We start from the raw sequence: 26,755 nt of genomic DNA on the forward strand, positions 1-26,755 counted from the left end.
TCGCGGATGTCGAGGCTGACGCAATCTCAACTGCTGGCCGTAACGGCTAATTGGCTATAGGTACAAGGGGAACGCGCGCACGCGTTATGGGAAAGGACAAGATCTTGGCGATGCCCTATTACGCAGCGAAATCGGCCACGTCGGCGATTATAGCGTCAGTGTGCGCGGTTCGATTCTGAAAACGTGATGGTTAGCTGTCATTACTATATGAGCGCGTGAGGCGAGCTGCCTCCCCCCATTAGTGTGCCACTTCGTTGAGGTGTGTGGGGGGAGGGGGGGGGGGCTGTAATCTGTTCGCGACAATTGAGAGCAAGGAAATCGAAAGCAAGAATGCGGGTTGGAGGACGCCGAAGCTCGTTATCATATACGTCGTGCTATAAAGTGGATTGCGCTTTTCGCCTCCGAAAGGTAATACATCTCTCTCCGTCACACCTGTCACGTGTTCTGAAATAAGGCCTAAAGTTTGTAGCAGTTCAATCACCAGCTAGAAGCTCATATGGCGAGAAGTTAAAATATCGAGTGTGTTTCAAGTTCAGTGCTTTTTCTTTATTTTTCGTCAATTCCACTTGTTCTCTTTTTTAATCTTTTATGTGTGAGGACAATATGTTTTATCACTTTTATTTATATTTTTCGGTGAGAAACTCCCGTGAGCTTTCATTTGTATAACCATATGATAAATTTTTCTGTGTATATTCGAGAACAAGTTCCAAATTTTTCTTTCTGTTTCTGTTATGTGTAAGGTAGTTCGAGCCAGCTTAAAGTGCCATTGCCTGCATCCTGATTTCTTTCTTTTACCTTTGTTGTTGTTGTTACTGCAAATACTACAGCTGATGGAAAGTACAGGTTGCAACTGCCAGGCGGAGATGGTCCTTGGGTCATAACGTGGCATACAGTATCGAACATGCCACCTAGTGAATTCACCCAGAATATGAAAGACATTGTGCGAGTAGCGATAACTACACTATTAATGAGCGTGCTTGTAACAGTGACCGACACGCTAAGATAAAAGGATTGGCAAGGGCAAATAAGCTTTGTAGTGTTTTTGTATGTAACGGGCGAGAATTCTTTAAATTTATACGGTCTCCGCACAGGCATAAAACTTAAAGGTTGTAAAATTTTCGAGCTACCACGTGGGAGTCTGCAATACATAATTAGTATATAAAATGTTAAGCGATTTCTTTTTTACTTGCGAAATCGCAAGCAAGAACCAGAACACTAGAGAAATAAAATATCAAGGATAATGTTGGCAGCTTTTTCAGAGTATAAACGGATCGCAGAAAACTAGAGTACGGAATATGTTCGATTGAGTCAGTATTTCCAGAATTATTTTATCGAAAGCAATAAGGACCAGTTTTTCATGGAGGCTTCTATCTTGCAACAAACATAATCCTTTCGACAGTGCTGGGAGTATTATGTACCGCGGGCTTATTGTTTGTTTGCTTCTACGCAGATTTGCTGCCCGGCATCTAAAATATTATTATTATTATTATTATTATTATTATTATTATTATTATTAATTGGCATCCCATTTGAAGCGGGGCGGCGCAAACAGTCAGCAGCCTACTTGTGTCACTCAGGTGTGCCATACACGCCTTTCAATCTAGCATCCTTGTATACATCTCTTCAATCTTTCTTCCCTTCATCAAAGCTCCTCCATCTACCTTGTACCGCTACCTATGCTTGTAACGGGTCCGGTCGTATCAATCTCTCCCTGCTTTCTTTTTTCACCAATACTCTAAACGTCTCTTGCCTTTCTCGACTGCTGACAGGTTGATGCTTCTGTCCACTTTAAATCGAAGCGCTTCTGGAAGGAGTGCGTTACCTATACGGGTCACACTGGGTGAATCCCTTTGCATTCCATTAGGTTGTGCTGACTGGTCTCCTGAGTTTTGCTGCAGCATACACATGCCTCATATAGTTACGAACATTTGCCCCGGTATGCTTTTATCCTTAGGCAACCAGCTCGAGCCTCAGATAGCAAGGCATGCCTTCCTTTCGTGTTATCGTACACATTTTCCCTTTAAATGTATTTCTTATAACTATGCATTGTCTTTCTTGTTTCCATTATTTGCATCCAATTCACTGTCTCTATTTCTTTCACTTGCTTTCTGATGACTCCTGGTTGTCTATTCACACTTTCAGTTACCCTGCACTTGGTTGCCAACATTCTTGACCTCTTCCTCCATTCTCTGTGCACGCTTTTCAGGTGCATATAATTGTGCACTTCAGCTGCCCATTTATTTTGATTCATGTTCCCGAGTCTTTCTTCAAAATTGATTTTGCTCTGCGCTTCTCTGACTTCGAACGAGGCCCAATCCATGTCACCCTGAGCTGCCTCATTTGTTAAGTTATGGGGTTTTACGTGCCAACACCACTTTCTGATTATGAGGCACGCCGTAGTGGAGGACTCCGGAAATTTGGACTACCTGGGGTTCCTTAACGTGCACCTAAATCTAAGTACACGGGTGTTTTCGTATTTCGCCCCCATCGAAATGCGGCTGCCGTGGCCGGGATTCCATCCCACGACCTCGGGCTCGGCAGCACAGCACCTTAGCCACTGAGCAACCACGGCGGGTTGCCTCATTTGTGGTTTTGCCGTGGGCTCCAAAACAAATACGCCTATACCTATCTTTAGTTAATTTACAGTCCCGACAAGATATCCGATTTCATACACAGAATGGAATAAAATCATAGGATGCACCGAATGGCATAGAACAGAATGGCGTAGAACTCCCAGGCAGTCGAAGCTAATGCGGCGTCCCTAATTACCCACCGTGCACTCCAGGGACGCTAAACCCCACAATTTAATTTTATTTTTAGCCCTCCGATATGGCATTCATCATGACACACTCTGCATTTTTAGAGACATTAAACTTCACGATTTACCGTATATACTCGTGTAAGACCCGCCATTGTGTAAGGCCGACACCCCCACATTGAAGTGAGCAATCTGGGACAAAGGTTTTACTTATAGTCCCGTGCATGGTTAATTTCCGCGAGCCGCTACGAGATGGCACCGGTCCGTGTCCGAAAAATCGGTCGGCGAATGTAAATGTGTTCATAGTCGGCCGCCACTTGTTGCATTCATTTGCATAGCGGCCTGAGCTACCTAAGTGCAGTTCGAGGCTTCAATGAGTAGCCATGAGCCCTGCCTCGTGTAAGGCCAGCAGCCGGTAAAAACTGAGAAAGAAATCACGGGTTTAATTCGAGTAAATACGGTAATTTAGTTTTTACAGGAAGCGTGTTGTGCAGCCTACAGAATTTTGGCAGGCAGGACGGTAGAAAACTTTACTTGAGAAAGTATTGGAACGGTGAGTCAGCAGTACGGCACAATGAGCGGTCAATGCATGTTAAGAGGGAACAACATAAAAGAAAAGTGAAATAAAAGTAGCCCACATGACTCACTCTGGCCGATTTCTGCGAAGATCAAAAACTTGAAGAGGTTGCCTCTCGCAAAATGCCGGCGTTATAAGCTGCATACGCTCGCTCTCGTTCTCAGTTTTCAGCCGTTTTGTACGTTCCCCGAAAACAGAAAAGCATAAGAAAAAGAAAAAAAAAAGAATAACGCGAAGCACCGATGACTTCACTGGCGAACGCGTGACGTCATAGGCAACGCGCATTTGACACGACTAGCACGTCGCGCGGGAGGAAATGAACGGAAGAATAAAAAGTCTAATCACGTGCTTTATCTCTTTCTTTTATTATAGTATTTTTTTTTCGGTTGTTGCAATCACCGGTGCAAACGTAGGTGCGTGCCGTCGTTCGAAGGCCCCCGACCGGTCTTGTTTCCTCTTCGGCTTGCGCGCCCGTCGGCTGGCCACAGGCAAGCGCTCACGTGCGAAGCGTGTTGTTCACTCAGCTGTTGGGCCACGCGTATTTCGCTCGCATGTTTTAGAGGGAAATAGTCGGCGCCGGCTTCTCGACTTCAGCCGAGAGGCCGGCCTTTGCTTCCCGTTTCGTGCGCTTCGAGCGTCCGCCTTATGTCAACACTTCCCTAGATGGGTTCGAATGGGCTCCCATTGCACCGACCAGTTGTAGTAGCAGTAATAATCGGCTGTTTGTTTTAAATATAACGAGGGAAATGAGAATAAAGAAATTATTGCCGATCGCGCTGTGACTGTCTAGCTATCTACTGCAAACCTGACTTACAGCGCATACATAGGCAAGAGACAGAAAGAACGACGAAGACAAGCGCTGATAAGCGTTTTTGTTTTGGTCCTCTTGGTGATGTATGCCTGCTACTCGAAATAAAAATTTTGTTGCAAGTCAGCGCTTGTCTTCGTCGTTATTTCTGTCCCCTTGTCTATGCATGCGCTGTAAGTCACGTTGGCAATGGCATACCATGTGGCCCGTATCCAAATCCTGCTATAGCTACGCCTGCTGACGCGGTGACACCTGAACAGTGGCCATCAGTGGTGTTGGGGGGGGGGGGGGGGGGGAGAAGGTGCAGGGAGAGACGATTGATTAGGACGAACTGCGCATAAAGCGCAGTTTGTTTTCTTCATTAAGCGCATGCGTATTCTATACTGCTTCACATACATAAACCGTTTCAGGGGCACAATAAATTCAGTTGAAAGTTTGCGCTTGGTGTGTGTTCTTCTCTTACGTCAGTGTCTTTTTTTTTTGTTGTTGCGCAATAATACTTGCGTAATGGACAACCAAAACGTGCGGTTGTTTGATATTTTTTTTATCGCTTCGGGACTATTGTAGTAGACCCAGCTAAATTATTTCTAATGCGAAATAATTATATGGCTCATGAAGCGGAAGGTCCGCTGGCGTGGATGGAGATAGTAGAAAAAGTCACGTGGTCACAGAGACGCGCTCGTGCCACTGCTCGCGCGTCCATCGTCGTCCTCTTCCACAGCTGGCACCCATTCCGCTCACCAGGCTCCCTCTGCGAAGGCGCCGACGGTACTGGTCCACTGCCAGTCGGTGCGGTGATTTCGGTGAGTTCTGTCGTGCGCTCCCATGGACGAACCTTCGACGGAGATTGTACAAAAAGTCACCTGGTCACAGAGACAGACAGCGCCGGTGGCCGGTCTATAAGTAACGCCGCGCGTCGCGGCGATGCCAGTCGGTGCGATGATTTCGGCGAGTTCTGTCGTGCGCTCGGATGGACGGATCGCCGACTTCGATTTCTCAGTCAGTATCTTCGTCCGGTACCTTTGGACGTCCACGCAAGTACGCGAACGAGGCCGAGGCACGTGATGCGAGAAATTATACAAGGCAACGTGAAAACAATACCATTACGTTTCGTAAAGCGAGTCTTCATCGGGAAGACGTCGCAGTGCTTTCGCATTCATCCGCGTAGGAATACCTAAGTGCCCTTGGCTATCTTTTGCCCCCCTTTTCCTGCATATGACTAGCGCACGGTTAGCATGGCGCTTCCATAAACGCGTTCTTAATAAATTCTGTCAGTCTTGCGTCTTGCTTTCGCTCCATGTCGGCTTACCGTTACCCCTGCAACCATGTAAACACGTAAATTTTGTGTACGTGCACAGTTCGCTTGTGTTGTTCCTTCTGTGATGTGTCTGCGAACTCGGCCCCGCGCACCGGCACTGTTTAGCTTCACGAGCCAGAGGTCACTACGACGTGGCGAACACCGGCCGCTAAGGACGCGAAGAAAATGAGACACCATTCCAAATGACAACGGCCTTAATGACTTCATCGAATGACTTCTTCGCATCGTCTAATACACCTCGGTGCTTTAGCCGAGCTCAAGCTCACGAACGTTTGCGCTTCTTATCTCGATTGCAAACATGTCCAGTCATAAGCAGAGCATGCGCACTTCGACATTTTAGCATCTAGGACGCCCTTGCCTTGTGAGAAGTGATCGCAAGTGTCGTGACGAGTGTTGATATCGTGCCTTCCCCGCATTTTGCTTCCATCGCTTGCAAGGCTTCTGGCGTTGCTGTCGACTGTGGAAAGCTTCATCGTAGGTGACCATAGTGGCATTCCGGAATGAAAACGAATGCGAACATTTGAGGGACAACCTTCGAATATCGAATCGAATATCTTTTTTTTTTCGTTTCTAATCAAAGTGGAATGTACAGCTTGTGTGAAGACCACTTAAAAAGTGCACGAACCGTATCTACATCATTTGATACATGAATTCCATTTCGTTCACAACTGGACATCCGGTTTACTGATGAGCTTGTAAATTATGAAGAGCAGTTATTAGGGGCTGTGTGATAATGAGTTATGAAACGTGCGAACAGCCCGTCAGCAGATGTACCTATTGTATTCTGTTCTTTGAAAGAGATAAGTATTATAGCACTGATATAATTGAGATTGGACAGCTTTACTGGGCTAACCGAGAAGGAAAACAAACATAGAAGATACTTATTATTGTACATGTCTGAATTACTGCAATCATTCAGGTTTTAAGGATTCATTTAATGTTACAATAAACTGCATGAAAAAATAATGAGATTCCGAGGTAGAAGCTGTCAGGTTGGGGGCACCTTTAGCAAAACTAGCGTAGAAGATATGTAACAAAATATAAACGTACAGTGGACTTAGCAAATAATGTCAGTAAGTAACAACTGTTCAGTTCAGTTTTATTACCTTAAAGGCCCCTTTATGGGGGGCATTACATAAGGGGTAGGTTTTATATTTATATAACGAACAAGCAAGGAAGGTTAATTAACATTTAGTATGATCACTACCACCATCTTGAAAAGTAGATGTCGAAGCGATGATGGCGATGTCCCGGGGAAGGCCGTTCGTCTGTAGCTGCTCGATAAAAGAACGAGGCGGAAAAAGTAGTAGTACGTGATGATGGGCGGGCAACCTGAAATGGATGACTGGTGCAGTGAGATATGCGTGGTGCAGCTGTTATATAAGGTGGCTGATTTAGTGAAGAATAAAATATTTTATGATAAAGGGCGAGACTGGCAATGCGCCGACGCAACGAAAGGGGCTGTAATTCAGATTTAGCTTTCAAAGATGAAATGGTGATGTCATATGAGCATGAAGAATGAATGAATCTAGCGGCGCGATATTAAACTGCTTCTAATGCATTTATTAATTACGCTTGGTGCGCGGGCTCCTAAAAGCAGAGGAATATTCTAATTTTGGTGTGATAGGTGACTTATACGCGAGCAGTTTTACATTTGGAGCGCAAGGCGGAGATGGCGCTTTAGAAAACAGAGCATTTTATTTGATGCTGAAATGATGTTACTAATGTGGGTACGCCATGATAAATCATAAGACAAGGTTATTTATAACATGGTACTAATTCAGTTGGGGTGTTAGCGGTGGAATACTGGACGATGCGGACATGTATTCTCGATGCGGACTTTTCTCGTTGCCATCTCGTCCTTCTTTCATCTTGTGTACTTTTCTCGTTGGCAACGAGAAAAGGACACAAGTTTGCATTTAGTAGGATTGAGGGACATTAGCCAGTTGTCACACCAATTAAGTACGCTGCTAATATTTTCCTGAAGAGTAAGTTGATCATTAACGTTACTAATAGTGTGGTAATAGTGTTGCAGGCATTCTACACAGAACTATACGCCTGCAAAAAGAGCAAACCATTCGGAATAACAGTGTAGACAAGTTGCGAATATGCGGTGAAATTCATTGCCCAAACGGGGCGCCACTTTTTGCTATCAGTCTATCCTTATCCGTATCCTCGTAAAGTTTTATTTCGCACTAGATATAGTTCGAATGCTTAAACGAAGCGCAGAAGATGTCAGCTCGCGTAGCAACGTGCACGGTTTGCAACTTCACAAGCGGGCCGATTTTATCGGTTAGATGTATTCGAGAATTTCTAAAATAGAACGAGAAAGACCCCATTAGAAACGAAGCAAGAAAGAACATCAATCAGCTGCCGTCCATCTACGGAAAGACCACAGACGCGGACGGCGCATAATCATTATGGCAAACGAGTAAAACGCAAGCAATAACTGTAGAGAAAATTTACCATGTCAGCGAGAGTGGACTATAGTCGGCTTGTCTTGTGCCAGCAAGAGCAAAATGGTGGGAGACTGCAATGTCAGCCCGTGACCTCAGCGCGCCTCCCTCAAAGTTGCACAGTATTGCCGACACTAAGATGTTTATCCTTAATCTCCTTAATCTATACAGATGCGCAGTATACATACGTTAAAGCACGTTCCCCGTCTCGTCTCCGGCTTTTAATAGCGGCGCACACTCATTGGCATGCAACTACAGTACGTTCGTCAGTTTAGAAAGAGACAGATAAGCTGTGTACTCGGAGTTCGAACTGTCAAGTTTCTGTTTGAAAAGCAAAGAAAGCGGAGAGGAACGGATCGCGTTTGTCATCCGTGACGCATCGATTGGCATTGCCAACACGTCGACGTCTGTCTGGCGTCGACGCAACTCCACTCCGCGTCTTCCATGGAACGTACACTCGCAGCTGAGGCAACGTTTTCCGTACTGCTCGGGAGGGGGGGGGGGGGGCAAAGGGGTATGTCACGGCGCTGTCGCGGTGCACTGTGCATTCTAAACACGGTAACCGTGCGTGTTTTTGACGTTTATTGGTAGCCGGCCCCCTTTGCCCTTGAATGGTGGCGATACGTCTTAAGCGATGTTAATTAGTCTTCAGCACCCGTCGCAGTATACAGCTCAATCAATGACTGTGGAGCTCTGCTGCTGAGTGCACGAGGTTTGATTTCCGCACCTGGCGGCCGCGTTTAAATGGAGGCGAAATGCAAGAACGTTCATGTACATCGACGTAGGTGCGCGTTAAAGAAGCGGTCAAAATTAATCCGGTGCTCTAACATCATACAGCGTCTCTCATGGCCTCGGTCCCGCTTTGGGACGCTAAACACTCACTCACTCACTCACTCACTCACTCACTCACTCACTCACTCACTCACTCACTCACTCACTCACTCACTCACTCACTCACTCACTCACTCACTCACTCACTCACTCACTCAATCTTAAGAGATTATAATTTGCCCAAAATAAAGCTGACGTAAGGCTCAAAGTCATATTAGGCCTAAAATTTGGCAGCATTTTTGAACGTTACATTTTTTTTTTGTTGACGTCAATCATAGTAAAGGCTACAGTCTGCCCATCAACGCAAGCAAAGAAAGGTTCGGTTTAACACACCCGCTATGTAGGGGCAGCTTAAAGCTCCTGCCTTTCACCGGATATACGATGATAGGCGCAGAACAGCCGCTATGTGTATCTGCTTGAACATAAGCAAAATACCAATCTGCAGCAGGCTCATTATAGAAGCAGGGTTACAAAAAAGTTACGCATAAACTGAAAAAGAAATCGAATACAGTAAACGCGCACGCACACACGCACGCGCACGCACGCACACGTGCACGCACACGTGCACGCACACGTGCACGCACACGCACACGCACGCACACGCACGCGCACGCACGCACACGTGCACGCACACGTGCACGCACACGCACGCACACGCACGCGCACGCACGCACACGTGCACGCACACGTGCACGCACACGTGCACGCACACGCACACGCACGCACACGCACGCGCACGCACGCACACGTGCACGCACACGTGCACGCACACGTGCACGCACACGCACACGCACACGCACACGCACGCACACGCACACGCGCACACGCACACGCACGCACACGCACGCACACGTGCACGCACACGCACACGCACGCACACGTGCACGCACACGCACACGCACACGCACGCACACGCACACGCACGCACACGCACACGCACGCACACGCACACGCACACGCACACGCACGCACACGCACACGCACACGCACGCACACGCACGCACACGCACACGCACGCACACGCACACGCACACCACACACGCGCACACCACACACACATACATACATAATATAAAGTATATATTCTGTTTTGGAAACACTAGCGCACCGTCGCCGTATCGCGAGCTTATCATTATTCCATAAATTCCATTATTCCAAAAGCCTCCCACTAAATGCTAAATGCTGAACAGCAGGTGGCCATTATCCCTGAAGAGAAAAGTGTATAATAGCTGTGTCTTACCAGTACTCACCTACGGGGCAGAAACCTGGAGGCTTACGAAAAGGGTTCTACTTAAATTGAGGACGACGCAACGAGCTATGGAAAGAAGAATGATGGGTGTAACGTTAAAGGATAAGAAAAGAGCAGATTGGGTGAGGGAACAAACGCGAGTTAATGACATCTTAGTTGAAATCAAGAAAAAGAAATGGCATGGGCAGGACATGTAATGAGGAGGGAAGATAACCGATGGTCATTAAGGGTTACGGACTGGATTCCAAGGGAAGGTAAGCGTAGCAGGGGGCGGCAGAAAGTTAGCTGGGCGGATGAGATTAAGAAGTTTGCAGGGACAACATGGCCACAATTAGTACATGACCAGGGTAGTTGGAGAAGTATGGGAGTGGCCTCTGCCCTGCAGTGGGCGTAACCAGGCTGATGATGATGATGATGATAATGATGATGATGATGATGATGATGAAACGCTGCTCGCCCTTGTACAAGCACTGTCACCTGCTCGTCATCATTTTTTCACCGCACAGCTAAAGACTCGAACGGCTTCCCCACCACGTCGCTGCCATTACCACCTAATCTGCCTTCACAGAAGAAGTAACAAGTGTTCTTTCTGTAAAATAACATAGTGGACAACCTCCTGTATTATTTTTGTACACCCATCCCTTATGTAATACACAAACTAATCTATCCCGAACATTCGCGCTCGAAAGAAGTAATTCATACAATTTGCAACTTCAAAACGTTGTAACTGGGTCCAAATAATCAGTTACTCAGTTGTAGCGCATTATGCATACATATGTGTTTGACAGGAAGAAATAATAACGCGAGTAATCAGTTTGTGTCGTGTTCATTTTGGTATTCCTCCGTCTTGGTATATGATATGGTATCAGGCACATTTAGGGACTTAGGTTCATGGTTTTCTATTCATAATAATTTGGCCCTACAGAGTAGAAATGGTTATATACAAGATAAGTGTGGCGACAATCCAGGCCCTTTGACAGTAATGCGCATATTAGGTCCGTGGCACCCCCCATAAAAAAAAAAGGCGTCGCGCAACTGTCTGTTCGCCTGTCTTGAACTGGTCGGTTTCTTTTCAAAACTCAATCTGCCAGTCGAGACTTAATTAAATTTGCATATATAATATACCTGCATGGAATCAAGATGACAAGTCGAACTCAAATGTTCTTAATTTAAGAAGTCAAAATTGCAATCAAGATAAAAAGTCACGTATCTTTCATTAGATTTTCTCCCCATTTTCTTCTGCCCTCCTTCTAGGGCTATTCTCTCCCATCTTCCCCTCCCTTGCAGATTAGCGTGTAAGTGAATACTTCTATATGATTTTCAATAACAAGCTATTTCTCTCTCTCTCTTCAAAGTTGAGCGTTTTCAACAAGGGAGAACAGACGGCTTGCCGAACCCCCTCCTCCGATGATAACTATAATTAATTTGCATCCCATTTGAAATGGGGCGGTGACAAGCATTCACATAGCCTGCTCGATTTAATTAGGTACACTGTACGTGCTTTTCATTCTAAACCTCCCTCCCCTCCCCCTTCCATACAGAGCCAGATGCCTCTAATTTTTAAATCATACCCGCGAGCACACTTTCTGAACAAGGTGACGTGTTTTGTCGTGCCTGTTGCCGGTGTGTTATGCTCAGCCCCTTGTTTTTGTCCAGTCTGTCGTGGTTTCCGGAGTCCCGTCGCACTGGGCATCAAGTTGGCCAACACACTCTGCGAACAACGTGTTGGTAGTTGAGCAGCAGTTGTCAAGATCGTGTTCTCGTCACGTATACCATAGATTGTTTTTATTTCGTTGATGCGTACTGTACGACAAGACGTAATGTTACTCGTGTGATATGACCCTTAGTAGCAGAATAGCTGAAACCATTATCTTATTTCTTATCATTAAAAAAATCGATGATGGTTGTCATAAGACATAGTAGAAACATTATATTAATTGGTAGAACTTCGCATCGTGCGGGTCTTCAGCAATAGTTTAGAGTGTGAATCGTCTTGAACCCACTCGCTGACATCAGCAGACCACTGCGGAGGCCAGGCACTCGGAGCCCAGATAAGTCTTTTTGAACAGATCTTGAAGCGCACCGCCGCACACACAAAGGGTTAGAGAAAAAGCAGACGGGACAGCGCTTCACTCACAACCTAAAAACTTTATTGGACACAAAGAATCGGTAGTTACACGATTCTATGCGCACGCTCAGCAGAGCATAAATACAGGTTAAATCAACACAACCACTCGGGACATAGTCTTGGGCCTGGGCAAGTCTACAGTAGGTCTTGGGCCACGATCGTTGGGTGGGCGCAGGTGGTGCCGCTCTTGATGAGGCTGTTCCACTTGCTGGTGACAGCTTACAAAAAAGAAAAAGATAAAAGATACACACAGAGAGCAACTGTATTGCCTTGATGACCCAAGCGCACATCTGCAGGCAGGGGAGGGGAAATGCTTAGTTAACATCCGGGTCCTGGGTGTGAATGTGGGCCACAATAGTCCGGCATGGTGTCAGGAGAGGGTTCCGCCGACTACTTTTTCAGTGTCACTAGTGAATGAAAGAAAGAAAAATAGAAAGAAAGAAAGAGAGAAGGAGAGAAAGAGAGAAAGAAAGAGAGAGAGAGAGAAAAGAGAGAGAAAGAGAGAGGAAGAGAGAGAGAAATAGAAAGAGAGAGATAAAGAGAGAGAGAGAAAGAGAGAGAGAGAAAGAGAGAGAGAGAGAGAGAAAGAGAGAAAGAGAGAGAGTGAGAGAGAGATAGAGAAAGAGATAAAGAGAGAGAGAGAGAAAGAGTAAAAGAGAGAGAGAAGGAGGGAGGGAGAGAGAGAGGAAGAGAGAAAGGGAGGGTGAAGGAAGGAGGGAAAGAGAGGGAGAAAGAAAGAGTGAAAGGGAGGGAGAAAGAAAGAGAGAAGGAGAGGGAGAGGGAAAGAGAGAAAGAGAGAAAGGGAGGGAGAGAAGAAGAGAGAAGGGGATGGAGAGAGAAAGAGAGAAAGAAGGAGAGAAAGAAGGAGAGAAAGAAAGATAGAAAGAAAGAGGGAGGGAGAGAAAGGGAGAGAGGGAGAGGGAGAGAGGGGGAGGGAGGGAAAGAGGGAGGGAGAGAAAGAGAGAGAGAGATAGAAAGAAAGAGAAAGAGAGAGAGAAGGAAGGAAGGAAAGAAAAAGAGAGAGAGAGAGAGAAGGAAATAGAGAAAGTAAGAAAGAAAGAGAGAAAGAAGGAGGGAGAGAGAGAAGGAGAGAGAGGGAGGGAGAGAGAGAGAGCGAAAGAGAGAGAAGGAGGGAGTGAATGAGAGAGAGGGAGGGAGAGAAAGAGAGAGATGGAGGGAGAGACAGAGAGAGAGGGGGGAGAGAATGAGAGAGAGGGAGGGAGAGAAGGAGAGAGAGATAGGAAGAAGAAAGGAAAGAGAGAAAGAAGGAGAGAGAGAGAGAAAGAAAGAGGGAACGAGAGAAAGAGAGAAAGAGAAAGAGAGAGAGAGAGGAAGAGAGAGAAATAAAGATAGAGAGAGAGAGACATGGAGGGAGAAAGAGAGGGGACAGGGAGGGATAAAGAATGAGAAAGGGAGGGAGAAAGAGAGGGAGAAAGAAGGAGAGAGGGAGAGGAGAGAAAGGGAGGGAGAGATAAAGAGAGAAAGAAAGAGAGAAAGAAAGAGTGAAAGAAGGAGAGAAAGGAAGAGAGAAAGAAAGAGAGAGGGAGGGAGAGAAAGAGGGAGAGAGAGGGAGAGAAAGAGAGAGAGGGAGGGAGAGAAAGAGGGAGAGAGAGGGAGGGAGGGAAAGAGAGAGAGAAAGAAAGAAGGAAAGAAAGAGAGAAAGAAAGAAAGAAAGAGAGACAGGGAGGGAGATAGAGAGAAAGAGAGAGAGGGAGGGAGAGAGAGAGAAAGAGGGAGAGAGGGAGGGAGAGAATGAGAGAGAGATAAAGAAAGAAGGAAGGAAAGAGAGAAAGAAAGAAGGAAAGAAAGAGAGAAAGAAGGAAAGAAGGAAAGAAAGAGAGAAAGAAGGAAAGAAGGAAAGAAAGAGAGAAAGAAGGAAATAAAGAGAGAAAGAAGGAAAGAAGGAAAGAAAGAGAGAGAGAAAGAAAGAAGGAAAGAAGGAAGGAAAGATGATGATGATGATGATGATGATGATGATGATGATGATGATGATGATGATGAAACGCTGCTCGCCCTTGTACAAGCACTGTCACCTGCTCGTCATCATTTTTTCACCGCACAGCTAAAGACTAGAACGGCTTCCCCACCACGTCGCTGCCATTACCACCTAATCTGCCTTCACAGAAGAAGTAACAAGTGTTCTTTCTGTAAAATAACATAGTGGACAACCTCCTGTATTATTTTTGTACACCCATCCCTTATGTAATACATAAACTAATCTATCCCGAACATTCGCGCTCGAAAGAAGTAATTCATACAATTTGCAACTTCGAAACGGTGTAACTGGGTCCAAATAATCAGTTACTCAGTTGTAGCGCATTATGCATACATATGTGTTTGACAGAAAGAAATAATAACGCGAGTAATCAGTTTGTGTCGTGTTCATTTTGGTATTCCTCCGTCTTGGTATATGATATGGTATCAGGCACATTTAGGGACTTAGGTTCATGGTTTTCTATTCATAATAATTTGGCCCTACAGAGTAGAAATGGTTATATACAAGATAAGTGTGGCGACAATCCAGGCCCTTTGACAGTAATGCGCATATTAGGTCCGTGGCACCCCCCATAAAAAAAAAAGGCGTCGCGCAACTGTCTGTTCGCCTGTCTTGAACTGGTCGGTTTCTTTTCAAAACTCAATCTGCCAGTCGAGACTTAATTAAATTTGCATATATAATATACCTGCATGGAATCAAGATGACAAGTCGAACTCAAATGTTCTTAATTTAAGAAGTCAAAATTGCAATCAAGATAAAGAGTCACGTATCTTTCATTAGATTTTCTCCCCATTTTCTTCTGCCCTCCTTCTAGGGCTATTCTCTCCCATCTTCCCCTCCCTTGCAGATTAGCGTGTAAGTGAATACTTCTATATGATTTTCAATAACAAGCTATTTCTCTCTCTCTTCAAAGTTGCGCGTTTTCAACAAGGGAGAACAGACGGCTTGCCGAACCCCCTCCTCCGATGATAACTATAATTAATTTGCATCCCATTTGAAATGGGGCGGTGACAAGCATTCACATAGCCTGCTCGATTTAATTAGGTACACTGTACGTGCTTTTCATTCTAAACCCCCCTCCCCTCCCCCTTCCATACAGAGCCAGATGCCTCTAATTTTTAAATCATACCCGCGAGCACACTTTCTGAACAAGGTGACGTGTTTTGTCGTGCCTGTTGCCGGTGTGTTATGCTCAGCCCCTTGTTTTTGTCCAGTCTGTCGTGGTTTCCGGAGTCCCGTCGCACTGGGCATCAAGTTGGCCAACACACTCTGCGAACAACGTGTTGGTAGTTGAGCAGCAGTTGTCAAGATCGTGTTCTCGTCACGTATACCATAGATTGTTTTTATTTCGTTGATGCGTACTGCACGACAAGACGTAATGTTACTCGTGTGATATGACCCTTAGTAGCAGAATAGCTGAAACCATTATCTTATTTCTTATCATTAAAAAAAATCGATGATGGTTGTCATAAGACATAGTAGAAACATTATATTAATTGGTAGAACTTCGCATCGTGCGGGTCTTCAGCAATAGTTTAGAGTGTGAATCGTCTTGAACCCACTCGCTGACATCAGCAGACCACTGCGGAGGCCAGGCACTCGGAGCCCAGATAAGTCTTTTTGAACAGATCTTGAAGCGCACCGCCGCACACACAAAGGGTTAGAGAAAAAGCAGACGGGACAGCGCTTCACTCACAACCTAAAAACTTTATTGGACACAAAGAATCGGTAGTTACACGATTCTATGCGCACGCTCAGCAGAGCATAAATACAGGTTAAATCAACACAACCACTCGGGACATAGTCTTGGGCCTGGGCAAGTCTACAGTAGGTCTTGGGCCACGATCGTTGGGTGGGCGCAGGTGGTGCCGCTCTTGATGAGGCTGTTCCACTTGCTGGTGACAGCTTACAAAAAAGAAAAAGATAAAAGATACACACAGAGAGCAACTGTATTGCCTTGATGACCCAAGCGCACATCTGCAGGCAGGGGAGGGGAAATGCTTAGTTAACATCCGGGTCCTGGGTGTGAATGTGGGCCACAATAGTCCGGCATGGTGTCAGGAGAGGGTTCCGCCGACTACTTTTTCAGTGTCACTAGTGAATGAAAGAAAGAAAAATAGAAAGAAAGAAAGAAAGAGAGAAGGAGAGAAAGAGAGAAAGAAAGAGAGAGAGAGAAAGAGAGAGGAAGAGAGAGAGAAATAGAAAGAGAGAGAGAAAGAGAGAGAGAGAAAGAGAGAGAGAGAGAAAGAGAGAGAGAGAGTGAGAGAAAGAGAGAAAGAGAGAGAGTGAGAGAGAGATAGAGAGAGAGATAAAGAGAGAGAGAGAGAAAGAGTAAAAGAGAGAGAAGGAGGGAGGGAGAGAGAGAGGAAGAGAGAAAGGGAGGGTGAAGGAAGGAGGGAAAGAGAGGGAGAAAGAAAGAGTGAAAGGGAGGGAGAAAGAAAGAGAGAAGGAGAGGGAGAGAAAGAAAGATAGAAAGAAAGAGGGAGGGAGAGAAAGGGAGAGAGGGAGAGGGAGAGAGGGGGAGGGAGGGAAAGAGGGAGGGAGAGAAAGAGAGAGAGAGATAGAAAGAAAGAGAAAGAGAGAGAGAAGGAAGGAAGGAAAGAAAAAGAGAGAGAGAAGGAAAGAAATAGAGAAAGTAAGAAAGAAAGAGAGAAAGAAGGAGGGAGAGAGAGAAGGAGAGAGAGAGGGAGGGAGAGAGAGAGAGCGAAAGAGAGAGAAGGAGGGAGTGAATGAGAGAGAGGGAGGGAGAGAAAGAGAGAGATGGAGGGAGAGACAGAGAGAGAGGGGGGAGAGAATGAGAGAGAGGGAGGGAGAGAAGGAGAGAGAGATAGGAAGAAGAAAGGAAAGAGAGAAAGAAGGAGAGAGAGAGAAAGAAAGAAAGAGGGAACGAGAGAAAGAGAGAAAGAAAGAGAAAGAGAGAGAGAGAGAGGAAGAGAGAGAAATAAAGATAGAGAGAGAGAGACATGGAGGGAGAAAGAGAGGGGACAGGGAGGGATAAAGAATGAGAAAGGGAGGGAGAAAGAGAGAGAAGGAAATAGAGAAAGAGAGGGAGAAAGAAGGAGAGAGGGAGAGGAGAGAAAGGGAGGGAGAGATAAAGAGAGAAGGAAAGAGAGAAAGAAAGAGTGAAAGAAGGAGAGAAAGGAAGAGAGAAAGAAAGAGAGAGGGAGGGAGAGAAAGAGGGAGAGAGAGGGAGAGAAAGAGAGAGAGGGAGGGAGAGAAAGAGGGAGAGAGAGGGAGGGAGAGAAAGTGAGGGAGGGAGGGAAAGAGAGAGAGAAAGAAAGAAGGAAAGAAAGAGAGAAAGAAAGAAAGAAAGAGAGACAGGGAGGGAGACAGAGAGAAAGAGAGAGAGGGAGGGAGAGAGAGAGAAAGAGGGAGAGAGGGAGGGAGAGAATGAGAGAGAGATAAAGAAGGAAGGAAGGAAAGAGAGAAAGAAAGAAGGAAAGAAAGAGAGAAAGAAGGAAAGAAGGAAAGAAAGAGAGAAAGAAGGAAAGAAGGAAAGAAAGAGAGAAAGAAGGAAAGAAGGAAAGAAAGAGAGAGAGAAAGAAAGAAGGAAAGAAGGAAGGAAAGATGATGATGATGATGATGATGATGATGATGATGATGATGATGATGATGATGATGATGAAACGCTGCTCGCCCTTGTACAAGCACTGTCACCTGCTCGTCATCATTTTTTCACCGCACAGCTAAAGACTAGAACGGCTTCCCCACCACGTCGCTGCCATTACCACCTAATCTGCCTTCACAGAAGAAGTAACAAGTGTTCTTTCTGTAAAATAACATAGTGGACAACCTCCTGTATTATTTTTGTACACCCATCCCTTATGTAATACATAAACTAATCTATCCCGAACATTCGCGCTCGAAAGAAGTAATTCATACAATTTGCAACTTCGAAACGGTGTAACTGGGTCCAAATAATCAGTTACTCAGTTGTAGCGCATTATGCATACATATGTGTTTGACAGAAAGAAATAATAACGCGAGTAATCAGTTTGTGTCGTGTTCATTTTGGTATTCCTCCGTCTTGGTATATGATATGGTATCAGGCACATTTAGGGACTTAGGTTCATGGTTTTCTATTCATAATAATTTGGCCCTACAGAGTAGAAATGGTTATATACAAGATAAGTGTGGCGACAATCCAGGCCCTTTGACAGTAATGCGCATATTAGGTCCGTGGCACCCCCCATAAAAAAAAAAAGGCGTCGCGCAACTGTCTGTTCGCCTGTCTTGAACTGGTCGGTTTCTTTTCAAAACTCAATCTGCCAGTCGAGACTTAATTAAATTTGCATATATAATATACCTGCATGGAATCAAGATGACAAGTCGAACTCAAATGTTCTTAATTTAAGAAGTCAAAATTGCAATCAAGATAAAGAGTCACGTATCTTTCATTAGATTTTCTCCCCATTTTCTTCTGCCCTCCTTCTAGGGCTATTCTCTCCCATCTTCCCCTCCCTTGCAGATTAGCGTATAAGTGAATACTTCTATATGATTTTCAATAACAAGCTATTTCTCTCTCTCTCTTCAAAGTTGAGCGTTTTCAACAAGGGAGAACAGACGGCTTGCCGAACCCCCTCCTCCGATGATAACTATAATTAATTTGCATCCCATTTGAAATGGGGCGGTGACAAGCATTCACATAGCCTGCTCGATTTAATTAGGTACACTGTACGTGCTTTTCATTCTAAACCCCCCTCCCCTCCCCCTTCCATACAGAGCCAGATGCCTCTAATTTTTAAATCATACCCGCGAGCACACTTTCTGAACAAGGTGACGTGTTTTGTCGTGCCTGTTGCCGGTGTGTTATGCTCAGCCCCTTGTTTTTGTCCAGTCTGTCGTGGTTTCCGGAGTCCCGTCGCACTGGGCATCAAGTTGGCCAACACACTCTGCGAACAACGTGTTGGTAGTTGAGCAGCAGTTGTCAAGATCGTGTTCTCGTCACGTATACCATAGATTGTTTTTATTTCGTTGATGCGTACTGTACGACAAGACGTAATGTTACTCGTGTGATATGACCCTTAGTAGCAGAATAGCTGAAACCATTATCTTATTTCTTATCATTAAAAAAAATCGATGATGGTTGTCATAAGACATAGTAGAAACATTATATTAATTGGTAGAACTTCGCATCGTGCGGGTCTTCAGCAATAGTTTAGAGTGTGAATCGTCTTGAACCCACTCGCTGACATCAGCAGACCACTGCGGAGGCCAGGCACTCGGAGCCCAGATAAGTCTTTTTGAACAGATCTTGAAGCGCACCGCCGCACACACAAAGGGTTAGAGAAAAAGCAGACGGGACAGCGCTTCACTCACAACCTAAAAACTTTATTGGACACAAAGAATCGGTAGTTACACGATTCTATGCGCACGCTCAGCAGAGCATAAATACAGGTTAAATCAACACAACCACTCGGGACATAGTCTTGGGCCTGGGCAAGTCTACAGTAGGTCTTGGGCCACGATCGTTGGGTGGGCGCAGGTGGTGCCGCTCTTGATGAGGCTGTTCCACTTGCTGGTGACAGCTTACAAAAAAGAAAAAGATAAAAGATACACACAGAGAGCAACTGTATTGCCTTGATGACCCAAGCGCACATCTGCAGGCAGGGGAGGGGAAATGCTTAGTTAACATCCGGGTCCTGGGTGTGAATGTGGGCCACAATAGTCCGGCATGGTGTCAGGAGAGGGTTCCGCCGACTACTTTTTCAGTGTCACTAGTGAATGAAAGAAAGAAAAATAGAAAGAAAGAAAGAAAGAGAGAAGGAGAGAAAGAGAGAAAGAAAGAGAGAGAGAGAAAAAGAGAGGTAGAGAGAGAGAGAGAAATAGAAAGAGAGAAAGAGAGAGAGAGAGAGAGAGAAAGAGAGAGAGAGAGAGAGAGAAAGAGAGAGAGAGTGAGAGAGAGTGAGAGAAAGAGAGAAAGAGAGAGAGTGAGAGAGAGATAGAGAGAGAGATAAAGAGAGAGAGAGAAAGAGTAAAAGAGAGAGAGAAGGAGGGAGGGAGAGAGAGAGGAAGAGAGAAAGGGAGGGTGAAGGAAGGAGGGAAAGAGAGGGAGAAAGAAAGAGTGAAAGGGAGGGAGAAAGAAAGAGAGAAGGAGAGGGAGAGGGAAAGAGAGAAAGGGAGGGAGAGAAGAAGAGAGAAGGGGATGGAGAGAGAAAGAGAGAAAGAAGGAGAGAAAGAAAGATAGAAAGAAAGAGGGAGGGAGAGAAAGGGAGAGAGGGAGAGGGAGAGAGGGGGAGGGAGGGAAAGAGGGAGGGAGAGAAAGAGAGAGAGATAGAAAGAAAGAGAAAGAGAGAGAGAAGGAAGGAAGGAAAGAAAAGGAGAGAGAGAGAGAAGGAAAGAAATGGAGAAAGTAAGACAGAAAGAGACAAAGAAGGAGGGAGAGAGAGAAGGAGAGAGAGAGAGAGGGAGAGAGAGAGAGCGAAAGAGAGAGAAGGAGGGAGTGAATGAGAGAGAGGGAGGGAGAGAAAGAGAGAGATGGAGGGAGAGACAGAGAGAGAGGGGGGAGAGAATGAGAGAGAGGGAGGGAGAGAAGGAGAGAGAGATAGGAAGAAGAAAGGAAAGAGAGAAAGAAGGAGAGAGAGAGAGAGAAAGAAAGAGGGAACGAGAGAAAGAGAGAAAGAAAGAGAAAGAGAGAGAGAGAGGAAGAGAGAGAAATAAAGATAGAGAGAGAGAGACATGGAGGGAGAAAGAGAGGGGACAGGGAGGGATAAAGAATGAGAAAGGGAGGGAGAAAGAGAGAGAGAAGGAAATAGAGAAAGAGAGGGAGAAAGAAGGAGAGAGGGAGAGGAGAGAAAGGGAGGGAGACATAAAGAGAGAAGGAAAGAGAGAAAGAAAGAGTGAAAGAAGGAGAGAAAGGAAGAGAGAAAGAAAGAGAGAGGGAGGGAGAGAAAGAGGGAGAGAGAGGGAGAGAAAGAGAGAGAGGGAGGGAGAGAAAGAGGGAGAGAGAGGGAGGGAGAGAAAGTGAGGGAGGGAGGGAAAGAGAGAGAGAAAGAAAGAAGGAAAGAAAGAGAGAAAGAAAGAAAGAAAGAGAGACAGGGAGGGAGATAGAGAGAAAGAGAGAGAGGGAGGGAGAGAGAGAAAGAGGGAGAGAGGGAGGGAGAGAATGAGAGAGAGATAAAGAAAGAAGGAAGGAAAGAGAGAAAGAAAGAAGGAAAGAGAGAAAGAAGGAAAGAAGGAAAGAAAGAGAGAAAGAAGGAAAGAAGGAAAGAAAGAGAGAAAGAAGGAAAGAAAGATAGAAAGAAGGAAAGAAGGAAAGAAAGAGAGAGAGAAAGAAAGAAGGAAAGAAGGAAGGAAAGATGATGATGATGATGATGATGATGATGAAACGCTGCTCGCCCTTGTACAAGCACTGTCACCTGCTCGTCATCATTTTTTCACCGCACAGCTAAAGACTAGAACGGCTTCCCCACCACGTCGCTGCCATTACCACCTAATCTGCCTTCACAGAAGAAGTAACAAGTGTTCTTTCTGTAAAATAACATAGTGGACAACCTCCTGTATTATTTTTGTACACCCATCCCTTATGTAATACATAAACTAATCTATCCCGAACATTCGCGCTCGAAAGAAGTAATTCATACAATTTGCAACTTCGAAACGGTGTAACTGGGTCCAAATAATCAGTTACTCAGTTGTAGCGCATTATGCATACATATGTGTTTGACAGAAAGAAATAATAACGCGAGTAATCAGTTTGTGTCGTGTTCATTTTGGTATTCCTCCGTCTTGGTATATGATATGGTATCAGGCACATTTAGGGACTTAGGTTCATGGTTTTCTATTCATAATAATTTGGCCCTACAGAGTAGAAATGGTTATATACAAGATAAGTGTGGCGACAATCCAGGCCCTTTGACAGTAATGCGCATATTAGGTCCGTGGCACCCCCCATAAAAAAAAAAAGGCGTCGCGCAACTGTCTGTTCGCCTGTCTTGAACTGGTCGGTTTCTTTTCAAAACTCAATCTGCCAGTCGAGACTTAATTAAATTTGCATATATAATATACCTGCATGGAATCAAGATGACAAGTCGAACTCAAATGTTCTTAATTTAAGAAGTCAAAATTGCAATCAAGATAAAGAGTCACGTATCTTTCATTAGATTTTCTCCCCATTTTCTTCTGCCCTCCTTCTAGGGCTATTCTCTCCCATCTTCCCCTCCCTTGCAGATTAGCGTGTAAGTGAATACTTCTATATGATTTTCAATAACAAGCTATTTCTCTCTCTCTCTTCAAAGTTGAGCGTTTTCAACAAGGGAGAACAGACGGCTTGCCGAACCCCCTCCTCCGATGATAACTATAATTAATTTGCATCCCATTTGAAATGGGGCGGTGACAAGCATTCACATAGCCTGCTCGATTTAATTAGGTACACTGTACGTGCTTTTCATTCTAAACCCCCCTCCCCTCCCCCTTCCATACAGAGCCAGATGCCTCTAATTTTTAAATCATACCCGCGAGCACACTTTCTGAACAAGGTGACGTGTTTTGTCGTGCCTGTTGCCGGTGTGTTATGCTCAGCCCCTTGTTTTTGTCCAGTCTGTCGTGGTTTCCGGAGTCCCGTCGCACTGGGCATCAAGTTGGCCAACACACTCTGCGAACAACGTGTTGGTAGTTGAGCAGCAGTTGTCAAGATCGTGTTCTCGTCACGTATACCATAGATTGTTTTTATTTCGTTGATGCGTACTGTACGACAAGACGTAATGTTACTCGTGTGATATGACCCTTAGTAGCAGAATAGCTGAAACCATTATCTTATTTCTTATCATTATAAAAAATCGATGATGGTTGTCATAAGACATAGTAGAAACATTATATTAATTGGTAGAACTTCGCATCGTGCGGGTCTTCAGCAATAGTTTAGAGTGTGAATCGTCTTGAACCCACTCGCTGACATCAGCAGACCACTGCGGAGGCCAGGCACTCGGAGCCCAGATAAGTCTTTTTGAACAGATCTTGAAGCGCACCGCCGCACACACAAAGGGTTAGAGAAAAAGCAGACGGGACAGCGCTTCACTCACAACCTAAAAACTTTATTGGACACAAAGAATCGGTAGTTACACGATTCTATGCGCACGCTCAGCAGAGCATAAATACAGGTTAAATCAACACAACCACTCGGGACATAGTCTTGGGCCTGGGCAAGTCTACAGTAGGTCTTGGGCCACGATCGTTGGGTGGGCGCAGGTGGTGCCGCTCTTGATGAGGCTGTTCCACTTGCTGGTGACAGCTTACAAAAAAGAAAAAGATAAAAGATACACACAGAGAGCAACTGTATTGCCTTGATGACCCAAGCGCACATCTGCAGGCAGGGGAGGGGAAATGCTTAGTTAACATCCGGGTCCTGGGTGTGAATGTGGGCCACAATAGTCCGGCATGGTGTCAGGAGAGGGTTCCGCCGACTACTTTTTCAGTGTCACTAGTGAATGAAAGAAAGAAAAATAGAAAGAAAGAAAGAAAGAGAGAAGGAGAGAAAGAGAGAAAGAAAGAGAGAGAGAGAAAAAGAGAGGAAGAGAGAGAGAGAAATAGAAAGAGAGAGAAAGAGAGAGAGAGAGAGAAAGAGAGAGAGAGAGTGAGAGAGAGTGAGAGAAAGAGAGAAAGAGAGAGAGTGAGAGAGAGATAAAGAGAGAGAGAGAGAAAGAGTAAAAGAGAGAGAGAAGGAGGGAGGGAGAGAGAGAGGAAGAGAGAAAGGGAGGGTGAAGGAAGGAGGGAAAGAGAGGGAGAAAGAAAGAGTGAAAGGGAGGGAGAAAGAAAGAGAGAAGGAGAGGGAGAGGGAAAGAGAGAAAGAGAGAAAGGGAGGGAGAGAAGAAGAGAGAAGGGGATGGAGAGAGAAAGAGAGAAAGAAGGAGAGAAAGAAAGATAGAAAGAAAGAGGGAGGGAGAGAGGGAGAGAGGGAGAGGGAGAGAGGGGGAGGGAGGGAAAGAGGGAGGGAGAGAAAGAGAGAGAGATAGAAAGAAAGAGAAAGAGAGAGAGAAGGAAGGAAGGAAAGAAAAAAAGAGAGAGAGAGAAGGAAAGAAATAGAGAAAGTAAGAAAGAAAGAGAGAAAGAAGGAGGGAGAGAGAGAAGGAGAGAGAGAGAGGGAGAGAGAGAGCGAAAGAGAGAGAAGGAGGGAGTGAATGAGAGAGAGGGAGGGAGAGAAAGAGAGAGATGGAGGGAGAGACAGAGAGAGGGGGGAGAGAATGAGAGAGAGGGAGGGAGAGAAGGAGAGAGAGATAGGAAGAAGAAAGGAAAGAGAGAAAGAAGGAGAGAGAGAGAGAAAGAAAGAGGGAACGAGAGAAAGAGAGAAAGAAAGAGAGAGAGAGAGAGAGAGGAAGAGAGAGAAATAAAGATAGAGAGAGAGAGACATGGAGGGAGAAAGAGAGGGGACAGGGAGGGATAAAGAATGAGAAAGGGAGGGAGAAAGAGAGAGAGAAGGAAATAGAGAAAGAGAGGGAGAAAGAAGGAGAGAGGGAGAGGAGAGAAAGGGAGGGAGAGATAAAGAGAGAAGGAAAGAGAGAAAGAAAGAGTGAAAGAAGGAGAGAAAGGAAGAGAGAAAGAAAGAGAGAGGGAGGGAGAGAAAGAGGGAGAGAGAGGGAGAGAAAGAGAGAGAGGGAGGGAGAGAAAGAGGGAGAGAGAGGGAGGGAGAGAAAGTGAGGGAGGGAGGGAAAGAGAGAGAGAAAGAAAGAAGGAAAGAAAGAGAGAAAGAAAGAGAGACAGGGAGGGAGATAGAGAGAAAGAGAGAGATGGAGGGAGAGAGAGAGAAAGAGGGAGAGAGGGAGGGAGAGAATGAGAGAGAGATAAAGAAAGAAGGAAGGAAAGAGAGAAAGAAAGAAGGAAAGAAAGAGAGAAAGAAGGAAAGAAGGAAGGAAAGAGAGAAAGAAGGAAAGAAGGAAAGAAAGAGAGAAAGAAGGAAAGAAAGAGAGAAAGAAAGAAAGAAGGAAAGAAGGAAGGAAAGATGATGATGATGATGATGATGATGATGAAACGCTGCTCGCCCTTGTACAAGCACTGTCACCTGCTCGTCATCATTTTTTCACCGCACAGCTAAAGACTAGAACGGCTTCCCCACCACGTCGCTGCCATTACCACCTAATCTGCCTTCACAGAAGAAGTAACAAGTGTTCTTTCTGTAAAATAACATAGTGGACAACCTCCTGTATTATTTTTGTACACCCATCCCTTATGTAATACATAAACTAATCTATCCCGAACATTCGCGCTCGAAAGAAGTAATTCATACAATTTGCAACTTCGAAACGGTGTAACTGGGTCCAAATAATCAGTTACTCAGTTGTAGCGCATTATGCATACATATGTGTTTGACAGAAAGAAATAATAACGCGAGTAATCAGTTTGTGTCGTGTTCATTTTGGTATTCCTCCGTCTTGGTATATGATATGGTATCAGGCACATTTAGGGACTTAGGTTCATGGTTTTCTATTCATAATAATTTGGCCCTACAGAGTAGAAATGGTTATATACAAGATAAGTGTGGCGACAATCCAGGCCCTTTGACAGTAATGCGCATATTAGGTCCGTGGCACCCCCCATAAAAAAAAAAGGCGTCGCGCAACTGTCTGTTCGCCTGTCTTGAACTGGTCGGTTTCTTTTCAAAACTCAATCTGCCAGTCGAGACTTAATTAAATTTGCATATATAATATACCTGCATGGAATCAAGATGACAAGTCGAACTCAAATGTTCTTAATTTAAGAAGTCAAAATTGCAATCAAGATAAAGAGTCACGTATCTTTCATTAGATTTTCTCCCCATTTTCTTCTGCCCTCCTTCTAGGGCTATTCTCTCCCATCTTCCCCTCCCTTGCAGATTAGCGTGTAAGTGAATACTTCTATATGATTTTCAATAACAAGCTATTTCTCTCTCTCTCTTCAAAGTTGAGCGTTTTCAACAAGGGAGAACAGACGGCTTGCCGAACCCCCTCCTCCGATGATAACTATAATTAATTTGCATCCCATTTGAAATGGGGCGGTGACAAGCATTCACATAGCCTGCTCGATTTAATTAGGTACACTGTACGTGCTTTTCATTCTAAACCCCCCTCCCCTCCCCCTTCCATACAGAGCCAGATGCCTCTAATTTTTAAATCATACCCGCGAGCACACTTTCTGAACAAGGTGACGTGTTTTGTCGTGCCTGTTGCCGGTGTGTTATGCTCAGCCCCTTGTTTTTGTCCAGTCTGTCGTGGTTTCCGGAGTCCCGTCGCACTGGGCATCAAGTTGGCCAACACACTCTGCGAACAACGTGTTGGTAGTTGAGCAGCAGTTGTCAAGATCGTGTTCTCGTCACGTATACCATAGATTGTTTTTATTTCGTTGATGCGTACTGTACGACAAGACGTAATGTTACTCGTGTGATATGACCCTTAGTAGCAGAATAGCTGAAACCATTATCTTATTTCTTATCATTAAAAAAAATCGATGATGGTTGTCATAAGACATAGTAGAAACATTATATTAATTGGTAGAACTTCGCATCGTGCGGGTCTTCAGCAATAGTTTAGAGTGTGAATCGTGTTGAACCCACTCGCTGACATCAGCAGACCACTGCGGAGGCCAGGCACTCGGAGCCCAGATAAGTCTTTTTGAACAGATCTTGAAGCGCACCGCCGCACACACAAAGGGTTAGAGAAAAAGCAGA

General features: G+C 45.1%; 2 long non-coding RNA genes across 2 annotated transcripts in view; one reads left to right on the forward strand and one right to left on the reverse strand.

The window, feature by feature from the left end:
- Positions 1-3,570, reverse strand: part of LOC129382257 (uncharacterized) — an 80,818-nt gene extending 77,248 nt beyond the window's left edge. The window contains exon 1 of the long non-coding RNA XR_008610360.2: positions 3,406-3,570. This is a non-coding gene — a long non-coding RNA (uncharacterized lncRNA). The remainder of the gene's footprint in view (positions 1-3,405) is intronic.
- Positions 3,571-4,329: 759 nt separating this feature from the next.
- LOC129382258 (uncharacterized) overlaps positions 4,330-26,755 on the forward strand; it is a 147,509-nt gene continuing 125,083 nt past the window's right edge. The window contains exon 1 of the long non-coding RNA XR_008610362.2: positions 4,330-4,946. This is a non-coding gene — a long non-coding RNA (uncharacterized lncRNA). The remainder of the gene's footprint in view (positions 4,947-26,755) is intronic.

This window comes from Dermacentor andersoni, chromosome 6 (assembly GCF_023375885.2).
Source record: "Dermacentor andersoni chromosome 6, qqDerAnde1_hic_scaffold, whole genome shotgun sequence".
Taxonomy (NCBI): Eukaryota; Metazoa; Arthropoda; class Arachnida; order Ixodida; family Ixodidae; genus Dermacentor; species Dermacentor andersoni.